At 45.7% G+C, this 14,122-nt stretch overlaps 1 protein-coding gene across 1 annotated transcript in view; it reads left to right on the top strand.

The window, feature by feature from the left end:
- UBAC1 (UBA domain containing 1) overlaps positions 1 to 14,122 on the top strand; it is a 287,889-nt gene that overhangs the window by 138,331 nt on the left and 135,436 nt on the right. The gene's annotated exons all lie outside the window — the stretch shown is intronic.

Raw genomic sequence — 14,122 nt, 5'->3', positions numbered from 1 at the left:
CCTAGTTTTATGTTTAAGTCTCCAATTAATTTGGGGCTTATTTATTTATTTATTTTATTTATTTTTTTTGAGACAGAGTTTCGCTCTTGTTGCCCGGGCTGGAGTGCAATGGCGCAATCTCGTCTCACCACAACCTCTGCCTCCCGGGTTGAAGCGATTCCTCTGCCTCAGCCTCCCAAGTAGCTGGGATTACAGGCGCCCGCCACCACGCCCAGCTAATTTTTTTGTAGTTTTGGTAGAAACAGGGTTTCTCCATGTTGGTCAGACTGGTCTCGAACTGCTGACCTCAGGTGATCTGCCCGCCTCGGCCTCCCAAAGTGCTGGGATTACAGGCGTGAGGCACCACACCCAGCTTTTTTTTTTTTTTTTTTTTCCTTTTCTTTTTTAAGACAGAGTCTTGCTCTGTTGTGCAGGCTGGAGTGCAGTGATGTGATCTTGGCTCACTACAATCTCTGCCTCCTGGTTTCAAGCAATTCTTATGCCTCAGCCTCCCAAGTAGCTGGGATTACAGGCGTGCACCACCAGACCCAGCTAATTTTGTATTTTTAGTAGCGATGGGGTTTCACTGTGTTGGCCATTCTGATCTCAAACTCTTGGCCTCAAGTGATCTGCCCACCTCGGCCTCCCAGTATGGTGGGATTACACACGTGAGCCACCACACCCTGCCTTTGGGTAATTTTTTTTTTTTTTTTTTTTTTTGAGACAAAGTTTCGCTCATGTTGCCCAGGCTAGAGTGCAATGGCACAATCTCAGCCAACTGCAACCTCTGCCTCCCGGTTTCAAATGTTTCTCCTGCCTCAGCCTCCTGAGTGGCTGGGATTATAGGCACACATCGCCATGCCCAGCTAATTTTTATATTTTTAGTAGAAACAGGGTTTCACCATGTTGGCCAGGCTGGTCTCAAACTCCTGACCTCAGGTGATCCACCCACCTGGGCCTCCCAAAGTGCTAGGATTACAGGCTCGAGCCACCATGCCCGGCTTTTGTGTAATTTTGAATGGGATGTGAGGCTTGGATGGAGTTCAGCACATTTACATCTGGACATGCAGTTGCCCCAGCTCCATTGGCTTCAAAGGCTGTCTGTTCTCCCCTGAATTGCTTTTGCCTCTTTTTAAAAAAATCAGTTGGGCAAATTTTGTGTGGATCTATTTTGGGTTTTTTTTTTCATTCTGTTCCATTGATCCGTATGTGTGTCCCTCTGTCCATACCACACAGCCTTGATCACTATATTTTATAATAACCCTTGAAATCAGGTAGCCTGATTTCTCCCATTTAATTATCTCTCAAAAATTGTCTTAGCTATTTTCATTCCTTTGCCTTTTCATATATATTTAAGAATAAGCTCATCTATATTTACAAAAGGTCTTGCTGGGTTTTTTTCTTTTTTTTTTTTTTTTTGAGACGAAGTCTCGCTCTGTAACCCAGGCTGGAGTGCGGTGGCACAATCTCAGCTCACTGCAACCTCCACCTCCTGGGTTTGAGTGATTCTCCTGCCTCAGCCTCGCGAATAGCCGGGATTACAGGCGCCCGCCTCCACGCCCGGCTAATTTTTGTATTTTTAGTAGAGACAGGGTTTCACCATGTTGGTCAGGCTGGTCTTGAACTCCTGACCTCATGATCAGCCTGCCTCGGCCTCCCACAATGCTGGGATTACAGGCGTGAGCCACCATGTCCGCCCCCCCATTTTTTTTTTTTTTTTAAACAAAGGGTCTGACTCCATCACCCAGGCAAGAGTGTGATGGCATGATCATCGCTCACTGTAACCTTGAACTCCCGGGCTCAAATTCTTTTCCCACTTCCACCTCCTGAGTGGCTAGGACTACAAATGCATGTCACCATGCCCAGCTGATTACTTTTCATTTATTTCATTTTGTAGCGACAGGGTCTTGCGATGTTGGCCAAGCTGGTCTTGAACTCCCAGGCTCAATTGATCTTCCTGCCTTGGCCTCCCAAGGTGTTGGGATTACATGTGTGAACCACTGCAGCTGGTCCTTGCTGGAATTTTGATAGGAATTGTGTTAAACTCATCTACCAGTTTGGGGAGACTTGACATCTTCACTATGTTGAATCTTCCAATCCATGAACATGGTACATCTCTTTATTTAGATCTCGATTTCTTTCATCAGCATTTTGTAGTTTTCAGCATACAGATTCTGTGCATGTTTTGCTAGATTTATATGTAGATGTTGCCTTTTTTTTTTGAATGACTGTAAATGGTATTTCAAGTTTTGGTTATTGCTGGTATATAGAAACAATTGTTCATTTTGCAGCCTGTGACCTTGGTTAACTTATTAGTTCTTGGAGGTTTCTTTTTGTAGATTTCTTGGGATTTTCTACATGGACAATTATGTCATCTGCAAATAGGGACAGGATTATTTCCTCTTTTCCATTCCGTGTGCATCTTCTTCACTTACTGCACTGGCTAAAACTTACAGCACTGTGTTCAACAAGAATGGTGTGAACACACTCTTGCCTTGCTTCCTCCTTATCTTAAGGAGAGAGCTTTAGCTGTAGGATTTTGGTAGATGCTCCCTATGAAGTATATGAAGTTCCTCTCCTTATTTCTCTGAGAGGTGGAGTGCAGTGGCACAATCATGGCCCATAGCAGCCTTGACTTTCCTGGGCTCAAGTGATCCTCCCACCTCAGACTCCTGAGTAGCTGGGACTGCAGGTGTGCCTGTCACCATGACTAGCTTTTATTTCTTTTTTTTTTTTTGAGACAGAGTCTCATTTTGTCACCCAGGCTGCAGTGCAGTGGCGTGATCTTGGCTCATCGCAACCTCTACCTCCCAGGTTGAAGTGATTCTCCTGCTTCAGCCTCCTGAATAGCTGGGATTACAGGTGCGTGCCACCACGCCCAGCTAATTTTTGTATCTTCAGTAGAGATGGGGTTTCACCATGTTGGCCAGGCTGGTCTCAAACTCCTAACCTCATGATCTGCCCGCCTTGGCCTCCCAAGGTGCTGGGATTATAGACGTGAGCCACCGCGCCCAGCCTTTTTAAATTTTATATTTTTTGAGGCGGAGTCTTGCTCTGTCTCCCAGGCTGGATGGAGTGTAGTGGTATGATCTCGGCTCACTACAACCTCTGCCTCCCAGATTCAAGCGATTCTCCTGCCTCAGCCTCCTAGTAACTGGGATTACAGGCATGACCCACCACGTCCGGCAAATTTTTTAAGTTTTTTTTTTTAGTAGAGACGGAGTTTCATTGTGTTGGCCACACTGGTCTTGAACTCCTGACCTCAAGCGATCCATCCGCCTCAGCCTCCCAAAGTGCAGGGATTACAGGAGTGAGCCACCGCACCCGGCCCTCAAATTGTTTTTATTGTTTCCACATTATCCTTTTGCTATCTGCAGGGTCTGTAATTATGTCTCCTGTTTCATTTCTGATACCAAAATTAATTTGTATCTACTCTTTTTTGTCAGTCTTGCTAGAGGCTTATCAGTTTTATTGACCTTTTCAAAAACCCAGCTGTTTCATTGATTTTTTTCCTCCTCTATTCTTGTTTTGAATTTTACTGATTTATGTTCTTATTTTTATCATTTCTTCTGCTTGCTTTGAGTTTTGGGTTTTTTTTTTTTTTTTTTTTTTTTTTTTTTTTTTTTTTTTTTTTTTTTTTTTGAGAGAGTCTTGCTTTGTTGCCCAGGCTGGAGTGCAGTGGCCGGATCTCAGCTCACTGCAAGCTCCACCTCCCGGGTTCACGCCATTCTCCTGCCTCAGCCTCCCGTGTAGCTGGGACTACAGGCGCCCACCACCACGACCGGCCAATTTTTGTATTTTTAGTAGAGACGAGGTTTCACCGTGTTAGCCAGGATGGTCTCAATTTCCTGACCTCGTGATCTGTCCGTCTCGGCCTCCCAAAGTGCTGGGATTACAGGCTTGAGCCACCGCGCCCGGCCTTTTTCTGATTTCTTGAGATGAGAGCTTATATGATTGATTTGAGACTTTTCCTTTTTTCTAATACATCCAGTAATGCTATAAATTTTCCTCTCAGCCCCACTTAAGCGGTGTCCCACAAGCTTTGGTATGTTGTATTTTTCTTTCCATTGTATTTAATTTCCTTGAGACTTCTTTGACATATGGATTACTTAGATGTATGTTGTGTATTTCTGTTTCTAGATTTCCCTGTTACCTTTATGTTATGATTTCTAGTTTGATTCTACTGTGATTGGAGAACACACTGTGTAATTTTAAGTCATGTAAAGTTCTTGAGGTTTTTTTTTTCTGGGCCAGAATATCATCTGTCTTGTCATACGTTCCACAGGTACGTGAAAAGAACATATGATCTGCTGTTGTTGAGTGGAGAGTTCTGTGATGTCGGTTAGATCCTGTTGATGTTATTTAATTCACTGTCTCTGCTGATTTTCTATCTAGTTGTTCTGTCATTGTTGAGAGAAGGTTGTTGAAGCCTCCACTGGAATTGTGGATTTGTCTTTAGTTCTGTCAGTTTGTGCTTCATGTATTTTGTAGGTCCGTTGTCTGGTACATGGACATTTAGGATTGCTGTATCTTAGTGGATTGATGCTTTAATAACTGTGTCATGTCCTACTCTATCTCTGATAATTTTCTTTGCTCTGAAATATGCTTTATTTGATGCAAATAAAACAACCCTTGCTTTGTTTTAAGTTTGCATGATTTATCTTTTTCTATTCTTTTCTTTTTTTTTTTTTTTTTGAGACGGAGTCTTGCTCTGTCCCCCAGGCTGGAGTGCAGTGGCCGGATCTCAGCTCACTGCAAGCTCTGCCTCCTGGGTTTACGCCATTCTCCTGCCTCAGCCTCTCGAGTAGCTGGGACTACAGGCGCCCGCCACATCGCCCGGCTAGCTTTTTTTGTATTTTTTAGTAGAGACGGGGTTTCACCGTGTTAGCGAGGATGGTCTTGATCTCCTGACCTCGTGATCCACCTGTCTCGGCCTCCCAAAGTGCTGGGATTACAGGCTTGAGCCACCGCGCCCGGCCTATTCTTTTCGTTTTAACCTACCTATATCATTATATTTGAAGTGAGGTGTGTTTTTGTTTGTTTGTTTGTTGTTGTTGTTGTTTTTTGATACAAAGTTTCACTCTTTCACCCAGGCTGGAATGCAGTGGCATGGTCTCGGCTCATTGCAACCTCTGCCTTCTGGTTTCAAGCAATTCTCTTGCCTCAGCCTCCCAAGTAGCTGGGATTACAGGTGCTTGCCACCATGCCTGGCTAATTTTTGTATTTTTAGTAGAGATGGGGTTTCACCATGTTGGCCAGGCTGGTCTCAAACTCCTGACCTCAGGTGAGATCCACCTGGCTTGGCCTCCCAAAGTGTTGGGATTACAGGTGTGAGCCATCATGCCCGGTTGATAGAAGACATTTTAAAATATGACTGAGCTATATGCTGTCTAAAAGAAACTCACTTCAAGCCGGGCGCGGTGGCTCACGCCTATAATCCCAGCACTTTGGGAGGCCGAGGCAGGTAGATCACAAGGTCAGGAGTTTGAGACCAGCCTGGCCAACATGGTGAAACCCCATCTCTACTAAAAATACAAAAAATTAGCTGGGCGTGGTGGCGCACGCCCTGTAATCCTGGCTACTCGGGAGGCTGAGGCAGGAGAATCGCTTGAATCTGGGGAACAGAGGTCTCCGTGAGCTGAGATCATGCCGTTGCACTCCAACCTGGGCAACAAGAGTAAAACTTCATCTTAAAAAAAAAAAAAAGTATTCTATCAATCTCTGTCTTTTAATGGATGTTTTTAGATCATTTACATTTAATGAAATTATTGATGTGCTAAGGCCTTGTCTCCTATTTCAGTTTTTTATTCTATTCTGTCTTTTGTTTCTTTTTCCTGCCTTCCTGTGAGCCGCTCGATTTTTAAAATTTCATTTTGGCTTATCCGTATTTTTAGTTTTGAAATAATATCTTTATTGAGACAATTGATGTGTCATACAATTCACTCATACGCTGTACGGTTTAGTGGTTTTTAGTATATAGCCACACACTGCATAACAACAGTTTGGTCAGTGGACAGCATATACAGTGGTGCACTCATGAGATTATAATAGAGCTGAAAAGTTCTATTCCCTAGCGACATTGTAGCCATCATAATGTCCCTGCAAAATTACTTTTTTTTTTTTTGAGATGGAGTTTCACTCTTGTTGCCCAGGCTGGAGTGCCGTGGTGCGATCTCGGCTCACTGCAACCTTTGCCTCCTGGGTTAAATGATCCTCCTGCCTCAGCCCCTTGAGTAGCTGGGATTACAGGTGCACACCACTATGCCCAACTAATTTTTGTATTTTTTAGTAGAGACAGGGTTTCGCCATGTTGACCAGGCTGGTCTTATCTCCTGACCTCAGGTACTCCGCCTGCCTCGGCCTCCCAAAGTGCTGGGATTACAGGTATGAGCTACCGTGCCCAGTCACACAATTATTTTTTTAAAAAAGATAAATATAGTATAGCCTAAATGTACAGTGTTTACAGTCTTCAGTAGCATATAGTAATGTCCCAGGCCTTTACATTCTCTTACTACTCACTCACCCAGAGCGACGCCCAGTCCTGCTAGTTCCATTCATGATAAGTGCCCTCTACAATTTCATCATTTTTAATCTTTTATCCTATATTTTTACTGAACCTTTACTATGTTTCGATACACAGATACTTCCGATTGTGTTGCAGTTGCCTACGGTATTTGGTACAGTACCATGCCCCATAGGTTTATAACCCAGGAGCACTAGGCCATGCCATGTAGCCTGAGTGTGCAGTAGGCTGTACCATCTAGCTTTGTTTTTTTTTGTTGGTTTTTTTTTTTTGTTTTTTTTTGAGATGGCATCTCGCTCTGTCACCGGGCTGGAGTGCCGTGGCGCGATCTCGGCTCACCGCAACCTCTGCCTCCCGGGTTCAAGTGATTCTCCTGCCTCAGCCTCCTGAGTAGCTGGGACTTACAGGTGCCCACCACCATGCCCAGCTAATTTTTGTATTGTTAGTAGAGACGGGGTTTTGCCATGTTGGCCAGATGGTCTCCATCTCTTGACCTCGTGGTCTGCCTGCCTCAGCCTCCCAAAGTGCTGGGATTACAGGAGTGAGCTACCGTGCCCGGCCTATCTAACTTTGTTTAAGTGCATTCTGTGATGTTCACAGAACAACAAAATCACCTGTGATGTTCAGACCACAACAGAATCACCTAATGATGCATTTCTCAGAATATATTCCCATCGTTAATCAACACGTCTGTATTCAGAGTTACGCAGTCATTACCGTCATGAATTCTAGAGCATCTTCATCACTCCAAAAAAACCCACACTCTTTGGTAGTCGTTCTCATTCCCCCATCCCTCCCTCACCCCACTGCTCCCGGCTCTAGGCAACGACAAATCTTTTCTTTTTTTCTTTTGAGACGGAGTCTTGCTCTGTCACCCAGGCTGGAGTGCAGTGGTGTGATCTTGGCTCATTGCAACCTCTGCCTCTCAGGTTCAAGTGATTCTCCTGCTTCAGCCTCCTGAGTAGCTGGGATTACAGGTGCCTGCCACCTCGCCCAGCTAATTTTTGTATCTTTAGTAGAGACGGGGTTTCACCATCTGAGACAGAGTTTCGCTCTTATTGTTTAGGCTGGAGTGCAATGGTGCGATCTTGGCTCACCACAACCTCCGCCTCCTGGGTTCAAGCAATTCTCCTGCCTCAGCCTCCCGAGTAGCTGGGATTACAGGCGCCCACCACCATGTCTGGCTAATTTTGTATTTTTAGTAGAGACGGGGTTTTGCCATGTTGCCGAGGCTAGTCTCGAACTCCCAACCTCAGGTGATCCGGCCGCCTTGACCTCCCAAAGTGCTGGGATTACAGGCTTGAGCCACCGCATCCAGCTAAATCTTTTTTTTTTTCTTTTTAAATATATTTAAATGATCTGGACATTTTGGATCAATGGAATTGTGGCCTCTTGTGACCAGCATTTTTTTCACACTTAGCGTAATGTTTTTCTTAGCGTGGGGCTCATCCGTGCTCTCTCAGTACTTCATTCCTATCATTGCCAAATGATGTTGTATGGATATTCCACGTTTTACTTATCCGTTTAGCAGGTGCATTTGTGTATTTCCACTTCTTGGCTCTTGGAAATGATACTGCGAGGAACACTCTGAACAAGTTTCCGTGTGGATGCATGCTTTCCTTTCTCTTGGCGGCATACCTAGGGTTGGAATTACTGGGTCATGTAGGAATTCTCTTGGACCTTTTGGGGAAATTCCAGATTGTTTTCCATACGTGGCCTTAACATTTTACATTCCCGATCGCTACATCTTTTTATATTTCCACCAATCTTTGTTTTCTGTCTTTTTGATGATAGCCATCCTAGTGGGTATGAAGTGGTATCTCTTTGTGGTTTTGATTTGCATTTCCCTGATGGCTAATGATGCTGAGTATTTTGGCGTGTGTATGTTGGACATTTGTGCACAGTATTTGGAGAAATATCTTTTCAGATGCCTTGCCTATTTTTAAATTGGGTTATTTGTCTTTTTATTGTTGAGTTGTCAGAATTCTTTATATATGCTAGATATAAGTCTCTTGTATGGTTGGCAGATATTCCCTTCTATTCTTTGGTTTCTTTTTATTTTTTATTTTTTGAGATGGGGTTTCACTCTATTGCCCAGGCTAGAGTGCAGTGGTGTGTTTGTGGCTCACTGCAACCTCTGCCTCCCGGGCTCAGGCGATTCTGCTGTTTGAGCCTCCCGAGTAGCTGGGATTACAGGCACCCACCACCACACCCGGCTAGTTGTGTATTTTTAGTAGAGATGGGTTTTCACCATGTTGGCGAGGCTGGTCTCAAACTCCTGACCTCGTGATCCGCCCACCTCTGCCTCCCAAAGTGTTGGGATTACAGGCGTGAGCCACCATGCCCGTCCTCGTTTTACTTTCTTTATGGTATTCTTTGAAGCACAAGATTTTTACATTTTGAGAAAGTCTAATATGTCTGGTTTTTCTTTTCTTTCTTTTTATTTATTTATTTTTTTGGAGACAGGGTCTCTGTCACCCAGGCTGGAGGGCAATGGCATGAACACGGCTCCAGCCCTTTCCTGCAGCCTCAACCTCCTAGGTTAAAGTGATTCTAACACCTCAGCCTCCTGAGTAGCTGGGACTACAGGCATGTGCCACCACTCAAGGCTAATTTTGTATTATTTGTTTGTTTTTGTTTAAATTTGTTCGAAACCGCATCTCGCTTTGTCACCCAGGCTGGAGTGCAGTGGCACAATCTTGGCTCACCGCAGCCTTGGTGTCTCAGGTTCAATCGATTCTCCTGCCTCAACCACCAGAGTAGCTGGGACTACTGGTGTGTGCCACCACGTCTGGCTAACTTTTGTATTTTTAGTAGAGACAGGGTCTAACCGTGTTGGCCAGGCTTGTATTGAACTTCTGACCTCAAGTGATCTGCCTGCCTCTGTCTCCCAAAGTGCTGGGATTATAGGCATGAGCCACCACAAAGCCTGGCCTAATTTTTTATTTTCTGTAGCTACAAGGTCCTGCTATGTTGCCCAGGCTGGTCTTGAACTCCTGGGCTCAAGCGATCCTCCTGCCTCAGCCTCCCAAAATGTTGGATTACAGGCGTGAGCCACCACGCCTGGTCTGGTTTGTTCTTTCCTTGAGTTGCTTTGCTCTTTGATGTCATATGTAAGAATCCATTCTTTTTTTTTTTTTTTTTTTTTTTTTTTTTGAGACGGAGTCTCGCTCTGTCGGCCAGGCTGGAGTGCAGTGGCCGGATCTCAGCTCACTGCAAGCTCCGCCTCCCGGGTTCACGCCATTCCTGCCTCAGCCTCCCGAGTAGCTGGGACTACAGGCGCCCACAACCGCGCCCGGCTAATTTTTTGTATTTTTAGTAGAGACGGGGTTTCACCGTGGTCTCGATCTCCTGACCTTGTGATCCGCCCGCCTCGGCCTCCAAAGTGCTGGGATTACAGGCGTGAGCCACCGCGCCCGGCCCAAGAATCCATTCTTTAACCCAAGACCACAAAGATGTATCCCATATTTTCTTGTAAGAGTTTTATAGTTTTTAGCTCTTACATTTAGGTCTTTGAAATATTTTAAGTTAATTTTTGTATATGGTGTGAGGGAAGGGTCCTGCCTTATTCTTTGGCATGTGGCTATCCAGTTGTCCCAGCACCATATTTTGAAAAGACTGTTCTTTCCCCCATTGAATGGTCTTGGCACCCTTATTAAATTAATTGGCTGCAGACACATGAATACATTTATAGACTCATCTATTCCATTGATCTAAGTCTGTCCTTAGATCAGCACCACACTGTCTTGATTACAGTGGCTTTATAGCAAGTTTAGAAATTCAGAGGTATGACTGCTCCAACTTCGTTCCTCTTTCAATATCGTTTTGGCTCTCCTGGGACCCTTGCATTTCCATATGAATTTTTAGCATCAACTCGTCAATATTGGCAAAGAAATTAACCGGAATTTTGATAGAGATTGCATTGAATCTGTAGATCAATTTGGGGCATATTCCTTAATTAACATGATTAAGGAAGACTTTAATAATGTTAGGTCTTCCCATCTCATGAATATGGATATCTTCTCATTTATTTAGATCTTTCATTTCTTTCAACAGAATTTTGAAACTTTCAAAGTATGAGTTTTACACTACTTTTGTTAAATGTATTCCTATGTATTTTATGCTTTTTGATGCTGTTGTAAATGGAATTGTTTACTTGATTTTATTTTTAGGTTGTTCATTGCAAGTGTAGAGAAATACTTGTGATTTTTGGATACTGAGTTTATATTTTGCAATCTTGCTGTGCTTGTTCATTCTCTAGTAGTTTTTAAGGATTAGGATTTACTTTTGTCTTTTTTTTTTTTTTTTTGAGACAGGGTCTCACTCTCAGGCTGGAGTGCAGTAGTGCAGTCATAGTTCACTGCAGCCCTGATCTCCTGGGCTCACGCGATTCTCCCCCCTTAGTCTCCTGAGTAGCTGGGACCACAGGTACATAACACAATGCCCAGCTCATGTTTGAATTTTTTGTAGAGATGAGGTCTTGCCCAGGCTTGTCTCAAACTCCTGGACTCAAGTGATCTTCCTGCCTTGACCTCCCAAAGTGCTGGGATTATAGGCCTGAGTTACCACGCCTGGCCTACAGTTTCTTTTTTTTTTTTTTTTTGTTGAGACGGAGTCTCGCTCTGTCGCCCAGGCTGGAGTGCAGTGGCGCTATCTCGGCTCACTGCAAGCTCTGCCTCCCGGGTTTACGCCATTCTCCTGCCTCAGCCTCCCGAGTAGCTGGGACTACAGGCGCCTGCCACCTCGCCCGGCTAATTTTTTTGTATTTTTAGTAGAGACGGGGTTTCATTGTGTTAGCCAGGATGGTCTCGATCTCCTGACCTCGTGATCCGCCCGTCAAAGTTTACAGGCTTATATTTCATTATATTCCACGAGTTCTAACAGTGTTAGATATGTAAAGTTGCACAGTATCTGCTAGTCAATGAGGGCACAGCTGTTTAAGTGACTTCATTTTTTTTTTTTTTTTTTTTTTTTTTTTTTTTTGAGATAGAATCTCCCTCTGTTGCCCAGGCTGGGGTACAGGTGGTATGATCTCGGCTCACTGCAACCTCCACTTCCCAGGTTCAAGCGATTCTCCTGCCTCAGCCTCCTGAGTAGCTGGTATAATAGGTGCCCACCACCATGCCTGGCTAATTTTTCTGTTTTTAGTAGAGATGGGATTTCACTGTGTTGGCCAGGCTGGTCTCGAACTCCTGACCTCAGGTGATCCACCAGCCTCGGCCTCCCAAAGTGCTTGGGATTGCAAGTGTGAGCCACTGCGCTCGGCCTCTTTAAGAGCTTTTGTAATCTTGTTTGTGCATCCCCTTCCCAGGTAGGAAAAATGCTATACTTTATGGCAGGGAAAGGCATGTCCATCCTGGTGATGGACATGCAGAGAACTTGCAGGCTCAGCCACAGGTCAAACATAAATCTGGAAAATGGCTCACCTCTTCTTATCTTGGAGGGAAGTGTTTGCTTCTGCAATGTATATGACCTCTTTCCTCGATTGAAGAACAGAGATGATCAATAGGGACAGAACCTGAGCCCCTCATTGGCCCTGCAGGCATCTCCACAGGGTCAGCCCGCAGAGTCAGACCCCAGTCTCCAGGGCCCCCTCGCTGGCACGTCGCTCCCAGGTGCTCTGCACAGCATGGCTGAGACCAGCCCAGGGGTCCTGGTAGCTGCTAATCCCCGGTCCCTGCCGCGGAACAGGAATGTGGCTCAAACCACACATTTGACAGGATAGAGATAGATTGACAGACTTGACCCATAACCAGACACGGAAACAGTCCCAGGGAAAAAGGGTGAAACAACAACAAAAACCAAGAAAACGGTGATGGCGAAGTCTGGGTTCTTCCCTCAGGAAGACACGAGAAGACAGGTGTGGGGTTGAGCACGGGCCACATACCTCATGTTGCTGGGATGTCCTGTCAACGTATAATCTTATTTATTTACTTATTTAGAGACAGGGTCTTGCCCTGTCACCCAGACTGAAGTGCAGTGGCACGACCACGACACGCTGCGGCCTCGGCCTCCCAGGCTCAGGTGATCCTCCCACCTCAGCCTCCCAAGCAGCTGGGACTAGTCATGCACCTTCACACCCGGCTAATTCTTCGTATTTTTTTGTAGAGATGGGTTTTGCCATGTTGCCCAGGCTGATCTTGAACTGCTGGGCTCAAGCAGTCCACCCCCGTTGGCCTCCCAAAATGTTGGGATTACAGGCATGAGCCACTGTGCCCAGCCTGTATAATTTTTTTTTTTTTTTTTTTTTTTTTTTTTTTTTGAGACGGAGTCTCGCTCTGTCACCCAGGCTGGAGTGCGGTGGCCGGATCTCAGCTCACTGCAAGCTCCGCCTCCCGGGTTCATGCCATTCTCCTGCCTCAGCCTCCCGAGTAGCTGGGACTACAGGCGCCTGCCACCTCGCCCGGCTAGTTTTTTGTATTTTTTAGTAGAGACCCCGTGTTAGCCAGGATGGTCTCGATCTCCTGACCTCGTGATCCGCCCGTCTCGGCCTCCCAAAGTGCTGGGATTACAGGTGTGAGCCACCGCGCCCGGCCGCCTGTATAATTTTTAAAGTGATAAATGAGGATGGTGCGAATATACAGAGAACATGTATTATGTATTTAACTCATCAACGAAGGAGCAGGTAGGATGATCACTGGCTGGGAGTGTGCCAGAGGAGCCCCTCGGCCTGGGCACTGAAGATGAGGTCCTATCAGATCTTGCTAGACAAGGTCTAAAACTGGTTAATGCCCCCACGGGCCAAAGCCTCATTGTCTTTGGGATTGTCTTTTCTATAGAGAGAAATCTTTGCATGTTTCCTGGACAAAAGCTGACATGTATACCTGTAACTTGCCGGGGTCGGGTAGATGGCAGGTCAAAGTTGCGCCATCCTAGGTAAACAAGTGACTGCGGAGTGGTCCCTTGGCGTCAAGCGGGGAAGGACTTGTAGTCATCGTGTTGCTTAATTGCTAATTTCTTGCTAACTTCTTTCTTTCCTTTCTTTTTCTTTCCTTCCTTCCTTCCTTCCTTCCTTCCTTCCTTCCTTCCTTCCTTCCTTCCTTCCTTCTCTTTCTCTCTCTCTCTCTGTTTCTCTCTTTCTCTTTCTCTCTCTTTCTCTTTCTTTCTTTTTTCTTTTTCTTTTTTTTTGATGGAGTCTCGCCCTGTCGCCCAGGCTGGAGTACAGGTGCAATGGTGCAATCTCGGCTCATTGCAACTTCCACCTCCCCAGTTCAAGCGATTCTCCTGCCTCAGCCTCCTGAGTAGCTGGGATTACAGGTGCGCACCACCATGCCCAGTTAATTTTTGTATTTTTAGTAGGGATGGGATTTTGCCATGCTGGCCAGACTGGTCTCGAACCCCTGACCTCAGGTGATCCGCCCGCCCTGGCCTCCCAAAGTGCTGGGATTACAGCCACCATGCCCAGCCACTGACTTTTCTTAATGGCGTGCTCTGCACCTGGGCTTGCATTTCTCTGCTTTGTGGGCTTGTCCCCGCCTACCCACCTGGCTTCTCGCTGGTTCCTGAGCCTGGTAGACCTCCAATCTGCCCCTTTCTGACCAGAAGGGTGTTGCCGCCTGGCCGTACGAGGGCTGAGGCTGGGAGCTGGGGTAGACCTGCTGGGTCCCGGTGTGAGCTGTA

The sequence above is a fragment of the Macaca thibetana genome, chromosome 15, assembly GCF_024542745.1.
Source record: "Macaca thibetana thibetana isolate TM-01 chromosome 15, ASM2454274v1, whole genome shotgun sequence".
In the NCBI taxonomy this organism is placed as follows: domain Eukaryota; kingdom Metazoa; phylum Chordata; class Mammalia; order Primates; family Cercopithecidae; genus Macaca; species Macaca thibetana.
The sequence above is the reverse complement of the archived record's forward strand: the minus strand, read 5'-3'. Positions and strand labels throughout refer to the sequence as shown.